Here is a 15,090-nt window from a genome sequence, read left to right as displayed (position 1 = left end):
CTTCTCAAATGAGGGCTGCACCTGCTGCACCTGCTGAATCTTCTGAATCTGTAATGCCATATGCTTTACTTCAGTACTCTTTCGGTTTCTCTGCTTTCTCATAGAAATGTTGTATAGCTAACAAAACCTCAGTCAAATTATTTCCTTCCCAACCAGTCAATATATAGTTGATCTCTTCTGCTACTTTCGACTGCTGAAACATCCTGAACTATTACTGCTTTATGGGGGCAACAACAGTAGCGTCTGATTAAGTATTGCTTAAGTCGTTTGAGAGTGTGCAGGATTTTCACCCTTGGCTTGCTTACAGCCATTTATTTTGGACCTATCAGTTTTTCTGGTGCAGATTTCAGTAATAAACTGTACTCAGAGCCTTTAGACAATCAGGGCGTTTTGCAACTTGCTTAAGCAAGGCAAACATATCTGCAGGGAGAGCAACTCTCAGCAATTGGTTAAGATCAGAGCATGTGGGTCAACAAGCCTATTATAACCTGCAGTTCTTCCAGAAACTTGAGTGGATCCTCTCAGATCTTGTGGAATTTCTGGACGATATGACACAATTAGGTAGCACTCCATGGGGCGTACACGGTAACCACTTGGGTTTCTCCTCCTGGGTATTTTTGTTCTCATGCATGCAAGGTTCACATACTCGGGACCGTATTATGTACCTCCCTACTCTGACCAGTGTTCTTTGTTCTATATTTTTTTCTCTTTTGTTAAGTGTTTTGCATGGCTGCAATGCTTTGATGTTACTGTTACTTTTGTTTCCTTACGTGTTCCTTTAATGCTGTGTTTGACAAACTGCGTCCTGATTATTTTATCCAGACTGACATAAAATAGGCAGGGTACCTCACCCTTCTCCTCCTCCCTTGTTTCCAGAATTACCAGACTGCTCACTGGTTCAGATTTGACCTTTTATCAGCGACAAACATTAATATGACCCGTATGCAGAGACGCCACAAAAAAAGAACACCATAACAGATATCAGTGCAATTAACTGTACTCTCGAACCCGCTTTTAGACTATCCTTTTGCTTTGCATCTGCTCTGCCTACTTTCCCCGACTCCCATGGCGCACCTGCCAGCGGTCTGTTTCAAGACAAAATAGTCTGTCTTTAGGCCCTTGGGGTTTATTTGGATTCATGTCCGGTGCCCCTGGGTTTGCACCGCAGGGCAGTGGGAATCGGATGTCGCTGGCACCAATTTTTCGGGGGAAAATCACCACTACTCAATCCAATCTTCAGGTAGGTTTGTAAGCATCTTTAATGGCAGTCAGTCAGCAAAGCAGCATACACACAATCCACAAGACAGAACACAAAACCAACGGTTGAACTGTATGCAGAGCAGCCACCCCCTTTCACAGGCTTACATGGTGTTTATACAGTCAAGTTATCCACATAATTGGAACCAGATTAAGGGCTCTAATGCTCCAATCTTCCCTTCATAATCACCGTAATACAATATGATTCAAGTAACTTCTATTTAGATATTCTGTTTTGGAATTAATCCATAATTTGGTATTCCCGTTTTACTTTTTCTTCGAGATTCTACTCACTGTGGGTTTTTCTCGTTGTTTTCCAGGTAAACATTACGTTTTATTTTGGTTTCTTGGAATGCAATTTGTTTAAAACAAAGATGGTAATCAAATGTTTCTCGGCTGGGAAAAATGAGTCGAGAGGCAAGATTGTAAATTCACGTGTATTTTTCACGGAATGTTTAAGAACATAGTTTTGGAGTATTGGACCAGTGTTGATCAAAGACAACTCCTATTCCTTAGTGTTCGGAGAGCTGTATCTTGTTGTAGGCTCTGTTCCTTAAATTTAGTACACAATCCCTCCTGATATTAGTTAGGAATGGGATCAGATTGTGGCCTGGCTCGTGAATCTCGCTAATTCGTATTTTCACAGTCAGGGCACAGAAACAGCCGACCGGTTTCAGTGGTGAACAAGTTAGTAGAACCACTTTCTTAAGGGCTATGGACGACCAAAACCGATTACTGTGTGGTCTGATTGCTTCTAAGGGTAGAGATGAATCTGTATTTGTCAATAGGAGGCCACCCCATTAAGAGGTGAATACTCCCATGAAGTATTGTCCTTAATTGACACACGCATGGTTATTGCAGGCTGTTATTTCATGTCGTGTACAATTGCATGCATTCCTTGCGAACCTCTGGGTACGCAACAGAGGATCTCCTCTCGTCTCGCTGCTGAGTGAACTGCGGTTCGAGTTTATACAGTCAAGTCATACTGGTTTTCCATAGCAGGGGTGGGCCATGCATCTTTCAATAACAACAATATACAATGTTTCAGGAGATTTCAACCTGCCTTGCATGATTCTCATAATGGGGTCTACAAGCATCAATAAGGTTCTCATACCTTGACGAGCAAACTTTGCAACATGTAGCAGGCACTTTCATTTACAATTCTAGCGAGTCAGTGTTTCCACTACGACTACAGTTCTCACACGGCTCAAGCAGTGCCTGGCCTGCCTCATGTTGCTAATTCTATATGCTGAAGCTGGCTCGCCTTGCGAGGCGGCAGTCTAAAACATGCTTGCCTGTGCCAAACAGGAACTGCGTAAGTAGTGGGCAATCTATGAAGCAAGCTGCTTCTCGCAGCATACCTGCCGTACATTTCAGTTAGGACATGTGCTCAATCACATGGGGCGAAGCAGTTATAGGCAGAAGGGCACACTTTTTAACATGACAGCTGGTGGTGGCTTGGCTTAAAAAAACGAGGGACATAGTACATAAACGGAGTGCCCGATTTCACTTTCCCACCAAAGCAGGGTTTGTCCACTCATGTTTATTTTTACATTAATTTTATTGGATTTTTCATATACTGAGGAGACACTTTTCAATCAAATGAAAACAAAACAACTTGTTTTTACAAAGTGTGACATTAAACTGTTCTACCCAAACGTTCCTCCCCAGCCCTTTTCTTTTGTTCCCCATTACCTGCTTTACCCTCAGTGTTTTGGAGTCCAATCTCTTCGATATTTCACATGAGCTTATTCTTAATATGAAGGGGTCTGAGTTAGGAGACAGTGTTGTTTTTTGCCAATATGATTTTATTCAAATAATAAAGGGTTTGGAAAAATGCCTCGCTAGCCCCATCTCCTCTGAGGGGGATCCCTGCCTCAGCAAAACTAAGTAGACAGACGCCAGGATGTCCAAGTAAATGTCCACTGTCCTATGTCAAAAACCCTAATCTGACCCTCACACTCTATATGTTCCAAAAACCTACTACAAGGGCAAATAAAATGTTGACTGCTTTCCTGCAGCCTTTCTTCACAGTCAATGCACCAAGTTCCATTTGGTAAAGTAACAACAACTTAAACTTTTGAGGAAGTGACCTTCTTCCCTTAAATTGTCAACTCAATGGCAAGAGGACAATCCTCTTCCTTGTACTTTCCTTCAGTTGCTAATTGTTTAATTTGGGGCCTCCCTGACCTCTTAGTAATTTTGCTTGGCACTTTTTTTCTTTAGGCAAAGTGCGTGCATTCCCCTACACAGAATATGGTAATGCTATGGCAGACAATCCACATCCCCTGGTCACTCCTCTTGAACAACTGTAAGACGTTTTTAATCTCCTATGTTTCTTTTGTGCAGAATGCAAATCCTTCAGCTCCCAGCCTTGGTATACTCTTCTGCCAATGATTGCATACCCAGCAATCTTTGATGTTTTTAGACACCCTATTTATTTATTAACATATTTATGGGCTGTTATCCTTAGGAGCCCATTCTCACCCCTTCTGTTAACAGGAGCCCTCCTTCCCAGGTATTTGTTTGTATACAGAAGACAGTGTATAAGTACCTGATTCTTCCGGCTGAGCTGTAAGTCAACCCTCCGTTGTGGCACTCGTTGACCAGCTCATCTCATCTGCTGGTCAGGTCGGAATGGCCACGAGAGTTGTTCCTTTCATCACGGCATAGTTTGCACCAGTCAATGTTCTCAGGATCTCACCCAATGAGTGAGACGTTCGATGTTCACCCCTCCTGTGTCTTTCAGATGCAGATTGTACTTGCTACTGAACGCCTCTGGGGTTCATCTGCCTAACTTGTGTCTCCCCGTGGATTTGCCATCTGACCCTCTTGTGAACACTGCGTTTACATAGTGGTATTCTCTTTCCCAGAGTGGCTGCGGGTGCGCCAGACTTTCTCGGTCTCTTTTCTGGCACTGGACGATGCTCTTAGTTGCTAGTGGGATTATCATGCAACTTATCCCTTTTAGAGCACAGCTCGGCTCTTACTACTGAAGCTTTGCTTCCTTACGTCACCAATGCGTCACTTGGCCAACGGGTCTGCCTGTGGATTAAAGTTTCCTCCACTCCTTCTCTCCTATTTTCTGTTTTGAATTCTCCGGCTGCAATTATTGTTTGCATACCTGCTTCGGTTTCCAATATTATGACTGTCTGGTCCACTACTACTGCTACTACAACACCCATCAACGCTTGGATTTAGTCCTCCCTTTCTTTTATTGTTGGTACTATTCAACATATAAAATGGACTAGTTTTTTCAGTTCCTCTTATCTTCCCTCTGTGTGAATCTTCTTCATCGCAGTACTTGAAACCTTTGTAAGTAATTGGATTTCAGTTGCAACAGTACATACACTCGCATGGTATTTCCTTTTTAGGTCATAAGACCTTTTTTGTAAAATCGAGGGAAAAAAAACAATTTAGAAAGACTGCTCTATGACCGCAGTAAACAGTCTTTCTAAAACGAACTGTCAGCCCGTGCGACGCACACAGGGGTGTGTAAGAGAGGGTTGGAACAAAGAAATGTCCTTTTTTACTATTTTTGTAGGCCGCCTAAAATTAACTGAAAAATCGAAAATATGTCATAGAGCCAGAATTACAGAATTAGACTTTGGGGTTGAGGAGGGAATTTTCAAGAACTTCCTTGGTTTGGGCACAGCAGTAGTTTCTTCTGGGGCTGACAAGGACGAGATCCTCTAATCCGTGACATCATTGTGTACAATATCTTAGAGCGTGTGCATTCTGTTGGGAGAAACCCATAAATTACTCAAGAACAGATTAAAGATTATATGAAATTCCTTGATCTATTTTTTTTGTACCAATTGTGTTTTCAGCATGCATTGGTTTTCTTCCTTATAGTTTCTCTACTAGATCGTCCAACAAAAACAATGTATTAATGTAAGAACCAAACAGACCCAATAATATTGTATGTAATTTTCGTTTGTATTACTACTTCTGTAGTACTAAATTGGGACTAACCAGTTTGTGGTTCCTTCGAGGGGCCTCCGAGACTATATGGGGGTAATTCGCTAAGCAGTGAATCTCAGAATAATCCCCGGTAACCATCCCCACGGCATGCGTCCTGGCATACCACCCATAAGGGCGCCTTGACCGAACACAAGAGCACCGACACGCCTCATAAGAGCGCGTCAGCCTCAAGGGTTTTGGCGGCGGTGCAAACCTTGACAAAGCCTACAGGCATGTCAAACGCTCCCCAATCTACCGGAACTATGCAAGAGTCTCCCACCCATTGTTTCGGCAGAAAATAAATCTAAAGACGCGTCCAAATGTCGAGAGGAGTATTCAGAAGGGTCACTGCCTCTCAAAGGATATGACTGATAAATCTCGACCTCCTAAAGACTCCTGTCCTCCAGGAGAGCTATTTACCCCTCCATACACCTCTGGTTCATCCCTATGCACCAGAGTTAGGTTTGAAGGCTGCGTGGAAAAACTTTCCAGGTTTGTTGACTTCGCTGAGACATGTATTACACCAAAAGACCCAGGAAGGAGGATTCCTGCCCTACTCCTTCTAAAGGGCAAAAACCTTCCAGTCTATTTTCCCAGGAAGAGGTTTTAGAATTCTCAGAACCTGAAGAAGTCTGAGGACCCCTATGGTCAGGAAGAAAATCATTTTGAGGAGACACCAGACCAGTGTACAGACTGGGGTCAAGAACAGCTGGTAGAGGAAACACCATGGCTGTTCCCCACTAAAACTCCAGACGCCCTTTGTCTAGACCCTCCCTCCTCGCCTCCTCAGAGGCAAGCCTCACCCATTGACGATCAAATGGCCTTCAACGCTATCCTAAAGAGGGCTGCAGATCATTTTCAAATTGTCACACAAGAGGCAGTACAGGACACAGACTTTGTGGAAGAAGTGCCTCACACCCTCATTGTTATCCCCATCTCTTGCAACAGTGATCAACCCTTGAGTAGAAAAGGTTTTTCACCCCTCCCAACCTGCTGTATATCCGGGGCCATGCCAATCCAGACTCCCTGGTGTAGTCACTACCAGGAAGAGAGCCAGAGTGCAGTTGTCTACGGCAGAGGCACCACCAGACAAGGACTGTATAAATGTGTACGCCCTCGGAAAGCGCATCACTACATTGGTGGCATATTCCACTAGAAATGCCAATAACACTACACTGCTGGTAAGTTATAGTGACGTACAATGGTCCTATTACACTTGCTGGCAGTAATCTTGGAAGGTAGACTGGTCAACCAAAATATCCTGATGAACCCCTTGGATGCAACTGAAACAGGGGGCGGGCCCTGGGGCAGGGTTCCCTTCTCAAAAGGCACGCCTGGCTCACAAATGTAGACTTTAAGCCTGAGACAAAGGCCTCCCTTATAAACAAACCAGTGGAGGGGACTCATTTGTAGGCAGTAGACAATGCCTTGGAAACGGCAAAGGAGCATGAGACTCTTAAGTCTCAATCAAATCACAGCAAGACCCCATCAACAGCGAGGAGGTAACTCTCGCCGTTCCTTTTGGGGGATATCCTTCTCACGTTCACCCCACAACCAGTATGGGACAGAGAGTGCACCATGGTCCTCCGGACAGGGCACAACTGCCACAGGTTAATACCAACAAAGGGGTCAGCGAAGAGGCAAAGGCGGGGGGTTGGAACTACACCCCTTGAGGCTCCCCAGCCTCTGCTAAAAAATTACTCGCCAGTCCAGGTCCCCTCCCATGCCTCCCCGGTCAGGGGACGATTAGCATCCTTCCTTCACGTATGGGAGGGGGTCACTTCAGACCAGTGGGTGCTCAAAACTGTCGCCCACAGTTATTGTATCGAGTTCCGCCGTCAACCTCGATACAGTCCACCATCATCCAGATGCTTATCGCCAGAACACCTGAAAAATATGCTACAAGAGGGGGGGAATCCTTCAAGAAAAGGGCGCCATAGAAGTTGTCCCCTTGCTACAGGTAAATGAGGGTATTTATTCAGTGTACTACCCAAAAAGGATCTCCCCATGCGCCTGTGTTAGACTTGCACCCAGCAAACAAGTTTGTCAAGCGACAAAAGTTTAGAATTACAACATTGCAGGAAATAATCCCAATGCTAACACAGGGGATTACAGGGCAACATTGGACATGAAAGATGCATACTTTCATATTTCAATGTTGCCATCATACAGTGCTTGTCCTCTATCATGAACCTTAGGTACTCTATCAGTTCAAGGTCCTCCCCTTCGGTATTGCCTCAGCCCCAAGGGTGTTTACAAAGATACTGGCGGTAGTAGTGGCTCACCTGCACAGACAGTCCATCCCAGTCTAGCCTTACCTCGACGACTGGCTAATAACAGGGGATTCGGACGGAACATGCCTGTCAAATACCCAAAAGATCGTAGATCTCCCCTTCAGTTTGGAATTCTCTATCAACGAGAAAAGGTCCAGCCTAGACCCCAGCCAAGTCGAGCAATTTCTGGTGGCTCTAATTTGGACCAAAGAGAGGGTTCAACACATACTGTTCCAAATCCCTCACTTTGTAGCCAGCCGCGAGGTGACTGTATGCAAAGCCATGCGACGGTTAGGGATGATGGCCTCCTGCATTTATCTAGTTCCATACGCACGTTTGCGCATGCGCCCCATGCAAGAGTGGCTTTCCAGCCAATGGTGTCAGGCCAGAAGACAATAGGATGATCTAGGATTTGGGGTTGTTTTACCACGACTGAAAAGGTGTCAACGGAAATGACCGCATGAGAAATGTATGTTCTACAAAATAGTTTGTACATTTCCCATGCGAACATCCATGGTAAAACCACCCCAAATCCATACAAACACAAACTCCCGCCCACACCCCAACACACGCCCACCCTCCTACTTAACTTTCATTCTGACGCGCTGTGACGCGCTGGTCCTGTTCTTTTATTTTTTTTTTTTTTTTTTTTTTTTTTTTTTTATACTCTTGGTCGGGTCCCCTGCACCCCCCTTTGACCTACACCACCAAATAGAACATTTAGTCAGTAGGACATTTAATAGCATCTATATTTTCAACCATTTGGTGGTGTAGGTCATTTAGATGTATTTATTTATATGTTTGTGGCGCGGTCATTTTGGCCAAAACCTGATCTAGTGGTTTTCTCGGCAGCCCTCGTTCTGTGTCTGCAGTGATGGTCGAGGGAAAAACTCTTGCAGGGGAAGACCTTCACCGCCCCTGCAGTAGAAGCCGCTCTCACCACAGATGCATCTCAAGTATGGGGGCTCACCTCCTTTGGTCCCTAGCAGTAGCATCCAACCACATAAACCTGTTGCAATTGTTAGTGTTCAAAGCACTGAAGGATTTTCAGACCCAACTACAGGGTAAGACAGTACTGGTCCTCACGGGCAGCACCACAGCCATGCATTACCTGAACAAACGGGGGCACGCACTCTCTGGGGCTATCCAAACTGTCTGAAAACATCTGGAAGTGGGCTCTCAAGCACAAGATGTTCTTCCTGTCTCAACACGTTCCAGGGGAACGCAATCTTCTAGCGGACGTGCTCAGCAGAGACTTCCCACTAGCCACAGATCAAGAATGGCGATTCCACAGACATTGTCTCCAATGTCTTCGCAGACTGGGGCTTCCCAGAGATCGACCTATTTGCAACTCTAGAGAACGCTCAGTGCCCAGATTACACCTCCTGGTACCTGCAGAACCACTCCAAGGGGAACGGACTCTGGATAAAGATGGTCAGGGAAATTTGTCTACGCAGGCTCTTTCAGTCCTAGACCCATTTGTCACGATTCACAAGGAAATGGTCGTCCTGTGCACTCGCCCACAATTTGCGTGTACATTTATTTCAACATTTCATATCAGTGAATCAATAGAACTACCCACTTTTTTCCAGGACCCAACTAACGTGGCAGAAAGAAGTCTCCTCACGTTTGATGTGAGGAGAGCAGTCATCTACTATCTGGTAAAGGCATGACCACTTAGAAAGACGACCCAGTTTTTCGTTTCAGTGGCAGCTGGTAGAGGAGATCCTGTCTCTAAATCAGCGATTTCAAAGTGGATCGTAAACTGCATCACACTGTGTTACACTCTTGCCTAGAGAGATCTGCCCTTCAAGTCTAGAGCGCCCTCTACTCTGGGCACTGGGGCTTCCATAGCATTCATTGCAAATGTTCCTCTTGAGTCAATTTGTAAAGCGGCAACCTGGAGTTCTGTACACACATTTACAAAACACTACTTCCTGGATACACACTCTAGTTCTGATTCTTAGGTGGGACAAGCAGTAGTAAGAACTCTCATTACTACTATTCCTTTGTACATCCCACCACCATCTCTAGTCTATGCACAGCATGTGATTCTAAGCAGATTCACTATCATCAGAAGACATGCATTACTTACTTACCGTAATAGCATTTCTGATGATTGTATCTGGAGTAGAAGGAACATAGACATCTTACTCCTTTCTCTCTCTACTCACTCATGATAGTCATAAGGCTCCCTCAGGGCAGTAAAAAAAACAACCAGTCGGACCTCGACGTGTGAGGGATTTTGGGTACACTACACGTCACGCTAGGGATAGTGTTACAAGCGCGCCCATGTTGACGCAAACTTTCGATCCTTGAAAGACGAGATGCAATACTCTGCGATTACCAGTAGATGTCAGACTATATGCACAGCATGTGAATCTAAGCAGATACTCATCAGAAATGCCAATAAGGTAAGTAATACATGTCATCCCTGTATTTCCTATGCCCACGTCCTCATGTATCTGACCTAGTTATTTGAATAATCCCTTTTCAAAGAAAACTGTTGCGCCCTTTGCCACCAAGCGTTGGGGCTTCAGTAGGACCGTAATTATGGCTTCATGCATTGAGTAAGGGAGTGTACATTTATTCATTGCCTCTTCCCACACTTCCTGCAAAATGGGGGTTAACTTGTCATGGTATTTTTTGTATAGCTCGACCCCCAAGCCGTTTGAGCCAGGGGATTTCCTAGACGTCTGAGCCTTAATGGAGGTGACTATTTCTTCCAGAGTGATCGGTGTGTCTAGCAAGGTTTTAGCCTCTGGGGATAATGCAGATGTTTCTTCAGCCATTTTAATATGGTTGGAGTACAGTTCTGTGTAGAATCGTGTACATGCAGCATTTACCTCCTCCCTTCGGGTTACCACCACCCCATTTGTTGCTTGTATACTGGCAATGGGGGTTCGGTAGCTTTCTGCTTTCAACATGTTCGCAAGTGATTTCCCTGCTTTATCTCCCTCTCCATTTCTATGTGCCTTCACAGCGGCCGCCATATATTGCACTTCTCTATTGGCTAATTTCTGGAATTTAATGAGCAATTTGTTATCTGCTAATGTGGCCTTGCTTTGAGTCATGTAGTAACTGCTCTCGTGTTCCTGCATCCGGGCTTTCATCTGATTCAATTCCGTCCTAACCGATTTAAGCATACCAGTGGTTTTAGACATTGATATCCCCTATCCATATCTTAAAGGTTTCCCAAAGTATGACTGGACTATCCACAGAGCCTTTGTTAATATGGAGGAATTCCTTGACTTCAGTATGTAGGGATTCTGTGGTGTTGGCGTTCTTAAAGATGCCAGCGGGCATCCTCCAGCGCTGTGCGCGCGGGGGGAGCGTCATGTATTTAGAGGCATAGGGAAACCAGGGAATGGTCCGACAGTGTGCGTGAGTGAATATCAAAGCTACTCGCTGCGCGCGAATGTGCCACATTTAGGAGCCAGTAGTTGATGCGTGACTCAGTCATGCACCCTAGAGTAGTATGTGTACTGTTTATCTAGCGGGTGCAGTGTTCTCCAGGTGTCTATTATATGTTACTGTGCCATTGCCTGGCGAAGAGTGGTGGCTGCTCTTGAGAGCACACGGGGAGCGTCCGATGATCTATCCAATGTAGTATACAGCATTGTATTGAAATCACAACCCCCTTCTCCCCCCCTCCCCGAGTATCCAGGTTTTGTTCCGTGGGGTACACATACGTAACCCATCTAGATAAAAACTCTGGGTTGTCTATATTGGACCAATATGTATTTACCAGCACCACTAAATGTCCTGCCAACACCCCCACACCAATACATAGCGTCCCATTGGGTCCACCTTACTGCTCGTATATCGCGATGGATGAGGGTCAAGACTCCCCTAGTCTGCGTGGAGTATTCTGTGTTGTAGTGGAGTGGGCCCCAACTAATGTTAATCTCGCTATTTACTTTCTTCAATGCATGGGTTTCTTGGAGCATTAGTATTTGCAGGTTATGTCTCGCCACTTATGCTCCCACTTTCTTGGCTTTGCCCAGATTATTGAGGCCCTTCAAATTCCTGGTTAATAATTTGATCATCAATCCCTTTCCACCCTTTACATTATGTGCCATTTGTACTTAACCTTGTCTTCTTATCGTCTATCATATTTTGAATATTTGTACTGTCTACACCAACATGACTGTCATTTTTAAAACTTTTCACCAACCCAACTTTGCTTGCTTCCCTTACCCCTAGCTCCCTCTCATATGGTGCATCAAGAAGCAAGCGTGGCAACTTCCCCCTTACCCCTCCCTCGTTTTTCCTTTAGTCATTCTGAATAGCTTGTTTTGTTAAGGCCGCTCAGCTGCCCAGCTGCCAGGATTTGGCGGCAAGTATCAGTTATGGGATTCCACTCTATGGTTAAATCCTCCGTATCATGAAGGTTGCCTTAATTTAATTGTGCCGCCTGGACACTCGCCACCAATTTGAGGGCTCCGGTTTGTGTGGAATAATTTGTCAAAGGCTATGTTTCTTAGCGCCGGTCAGTTGCCGGTGCTATGCCTCTTGTTTTCCCTTGGTGCCAAACCTCTCCCGGTCCGACTTCTAGTCAGAGATCATAGACTATTGCCGCCAACGTGTTGGTATCAAGCTTGCACTGTGCTCACAGTATGTCACCGATAGACCATCACTCCGGAGTCCAGCAGGACCGTTGGACCCATTCCCAGCGTCCTGTAGTTTGCACAGAGAGCATATCACAGTGTCTTGTAGTGCAGGCCTGGCTAAGTATGCCGCCAATATATTGTCGCAGTATCTCGAAGTTGTATCGTACGGTATCAGTTAGGCCCAATGTATGTGGCGATTGCTATATATTGTCCTGCTGATCGTGGTATTTTTTTTTTACTGGATATGGTTTTATTAAACCTTTATAAAAGCATTTACAGTAAATATGAAAATAAGAATGAAAGAAAAAAGATTCACAATGATAGAGTAAAATGATCAGCAGAACAGAAGAGATAGCCACACAACAATCATATCATAAAACAGTTCTTTAGAAAAGTGAGTGACCTAGAAATCACATCCTTAGAATCTTTAAAAGGGGTAGAAATGTTCTAGCTGTATTTGTTAAAAAAAAAAAGTGAGGCAACACATGTGAAAGATACAAAAAGTACCAAGAACTGGAGTTATCTCCCCACTAGTTGAGATATAAAAAGTCCTGATAAAGCGCCAACAGTAGGAAGAAGAGTTGATACAGTCTTAACTTTGATGATCACAAATCCTTGGGAGGAAGTAAAGAGCTGTCTAAAAACGTGTACAAAAGAACTATTTGATAAATCGGGGCCTGCTGTTAAGAGACTTCTGTTAAGACGGCCCAAGAGGGGAGTGTTTCACCAGAAGAAGGGAGCCATTCTCCTGACGGGTTGGATTAGAAGTTCATTGAAACATATTTTCTTTCTTGGTTCGTTAGTGGTAGGGATAGAATAGTTGGTTTGGAGAGAGGAAGGTATGTTTTTTATACTTCCATCCTGACGAGAACCAGAGTTATTCTGTGTTGAGGTAGGGAAACCCCCCTCTAGAAATGGGAAGAGACAGGTTCTTTTCTTTATCTGAATAAAAGTTGTTGGGACAGTTTTTCTGAAGTCAACTAAGGGCGAAGTAAAACCATGCAATTTAGACAGTATAAAACTCCACTCTTCGTATAAGGCTGTACCACCTGTGTTTTTGGTAGCATAGACGGAGCAGGCAGGCATATTTTAGGAGGGAGAGAGGGCTGTAGCTTGGTACAAAGAAATTGTAGCATACATATGGTCCAAAGAAACACTATGTATTGTGAAAAATAAATGGTTTATTTAAATAGAAGTAGCCCAAGATTAATCTTCGGTAAATAAGTACCATCATATATAAACACAATTATAAAAAACTCAATACTTGAGTACAACCCAAAGCATTTCCTTTTTTCAGAATAGCAGTCAGCAGTTCAATATTCATTGAAATCTTTTGTCCCAGTCACCCAAAACTCTGCCGTCCTTACATGAACCGAACAGTTTGACAATGTTTTAAATCAACAAGCAGAGGAGAACAAGGCCACCTCTCTGCAAGTTAGAGATTCAGAGCCGGGAGTGGGCAATAGATCAAATATCCCTGCAGGCTATCCACTTTGCAGGTGATCTCAAAATAAGAGTGGACAAACTCAATCTCATTCCAATCAACAGTGAGAACACAAGACCTTGGTGGGGCAAGAGGTCTTCCAGATGTTGGAATTCCCCTGTGCAGATCTGTTCACAACAGTGCTCAACTGAAAATGCCACCTGTTTGCCCCTTTAAAGGATCAGGGCCTGGATAACCGGGGAGATGCTCTCCAGATCTCTTATGAACATGGGACGTTTTATGCATTTCCTCCTCTTCCACTCATTCTGACAGTATTTGCAAAGTTCTGCAACTCATTTCACTGTGCCTTGTTCCTGATAGTTCCGGAGTATCTCTGGGCCCCTACAGCTTGCACTATCTCAAGGCCTGCTGAGCCAGTAGAGGGGGGTCATGCGTATCGACCCTCCCCTGAATCACTGAGTTTAGGAGCCTGGTTCCTGAAGAAATAGCTTACGGAAATTTAGGGTTATCTGAGCAAAAGCTTTCTGTAATTCATGCAGCCTAGAAGACTTCTTGCTTGGAGCTGATATAAAAGAATAATTTTACTTTTTTTCTGCTACTGGTTGTTCGAGCAGTCCTTTGACCCACACTAGGCCTCGCTAGACAGCTTATCTTTTTTGTCTAATTTAACCTGTTCGGGCGTCACCGTCCAATCTTGTAGGTAATTTGTCAGACATAGGAGCATAGCTAGGCTCAGACCATTTTCCTCCTGTCCCATTATAATAAGTCACTTTGAAGGTCTTCTTTGCCGCAATCCACCGGTCAACATTCCTCACGGGTCATTGGACTTGAATGTGGGGCGCTTGCTCATAAACCTTTTGAGCCCATGCCTACAGCAATTAAGTTGATTACGTGAAAGACAACCTTCGATGCAGTCTCCTGTCTGCTTGTAGAATTAGCAAGAGCCTGTCTCTTTCAGCCTCAGAACCTTCTACTGTTTTTCATAGGGACAATGTGCTTAAAACGCATCGATACTTTTTACCAAAGATTGTATTTTCCTTCTACGCCAATCGGGAGATTGCTGTAGACCGATGGTGAAAGGGCATTACACTGTTTAGATGTCAGAGGCGCGCGACAATTGTACTGGAATCGCTCTGGCGATATCAGAAGAAAAGCTCCGACAGCCTATTTGTAACATACGGCGGTCATCGTCTGTGAACGCAAGAATCTGGAAACTATAGCACACTGGATATTTTCATGGAATCTTAACAAAAATTCAGAAAAAAGCCGGAACCAAAGGATTGCACGCTCATGTGTCACCTCCAAGGCTACTGCAGCCATCTTCCAACGTAATGTCCCTTGGGGAATATCAGTAAGGCAGTGTTATTATCATTATGGTATTTGAGTGCGAACCTAGCTTTGAGAAGTAACTGAATGCTTTATAGAGGTATACATCAGTACAGATGCATAACGGAGTGCTTTTAAGACGTAATAGAATAAACAGCGGTGGGTAGGATACAGAGGGATACAGCTGTATAGGGTGGTGGAGAGGGGAAGGGTC

General features: G+C 44.4%; 1 protein-coding gene across 9 annotated transcripts in view; it reads left to right on the top strand.

The window, feature by feature from the left end:
- The window catches only part of TNRC6B (trinucleotide repeat containing adaptor 6B), a 2,246,995-nt gene that overhangs the window by 1,247,510 nt on the left and 984,395 nt on the right, over nucleotides 1–15,090 (top strand). The window lies entirely within an intron of this gene.

The sequence above is a fragment of the Ambystoma mexicanum genome, chromosome 3q (genome assembly GCF_040938575.1).
Source record: "Ambystoma mexicanum isolate Mex_15411 chromosome 3q, UKY_AmexF1_1, whole genome shotgun sequence".
NCBI lineage: Eukaryota > Metazoa > Chordata > Amphibia > Caudata > Ambystomatidae > Ambystoma > Ambystoma mexicanum.
The sequence above is the reverse complement of the archived record's forward strand: the minus strand, read 5'-3'. Positions and strand labels throughout refer to the sequence as shown.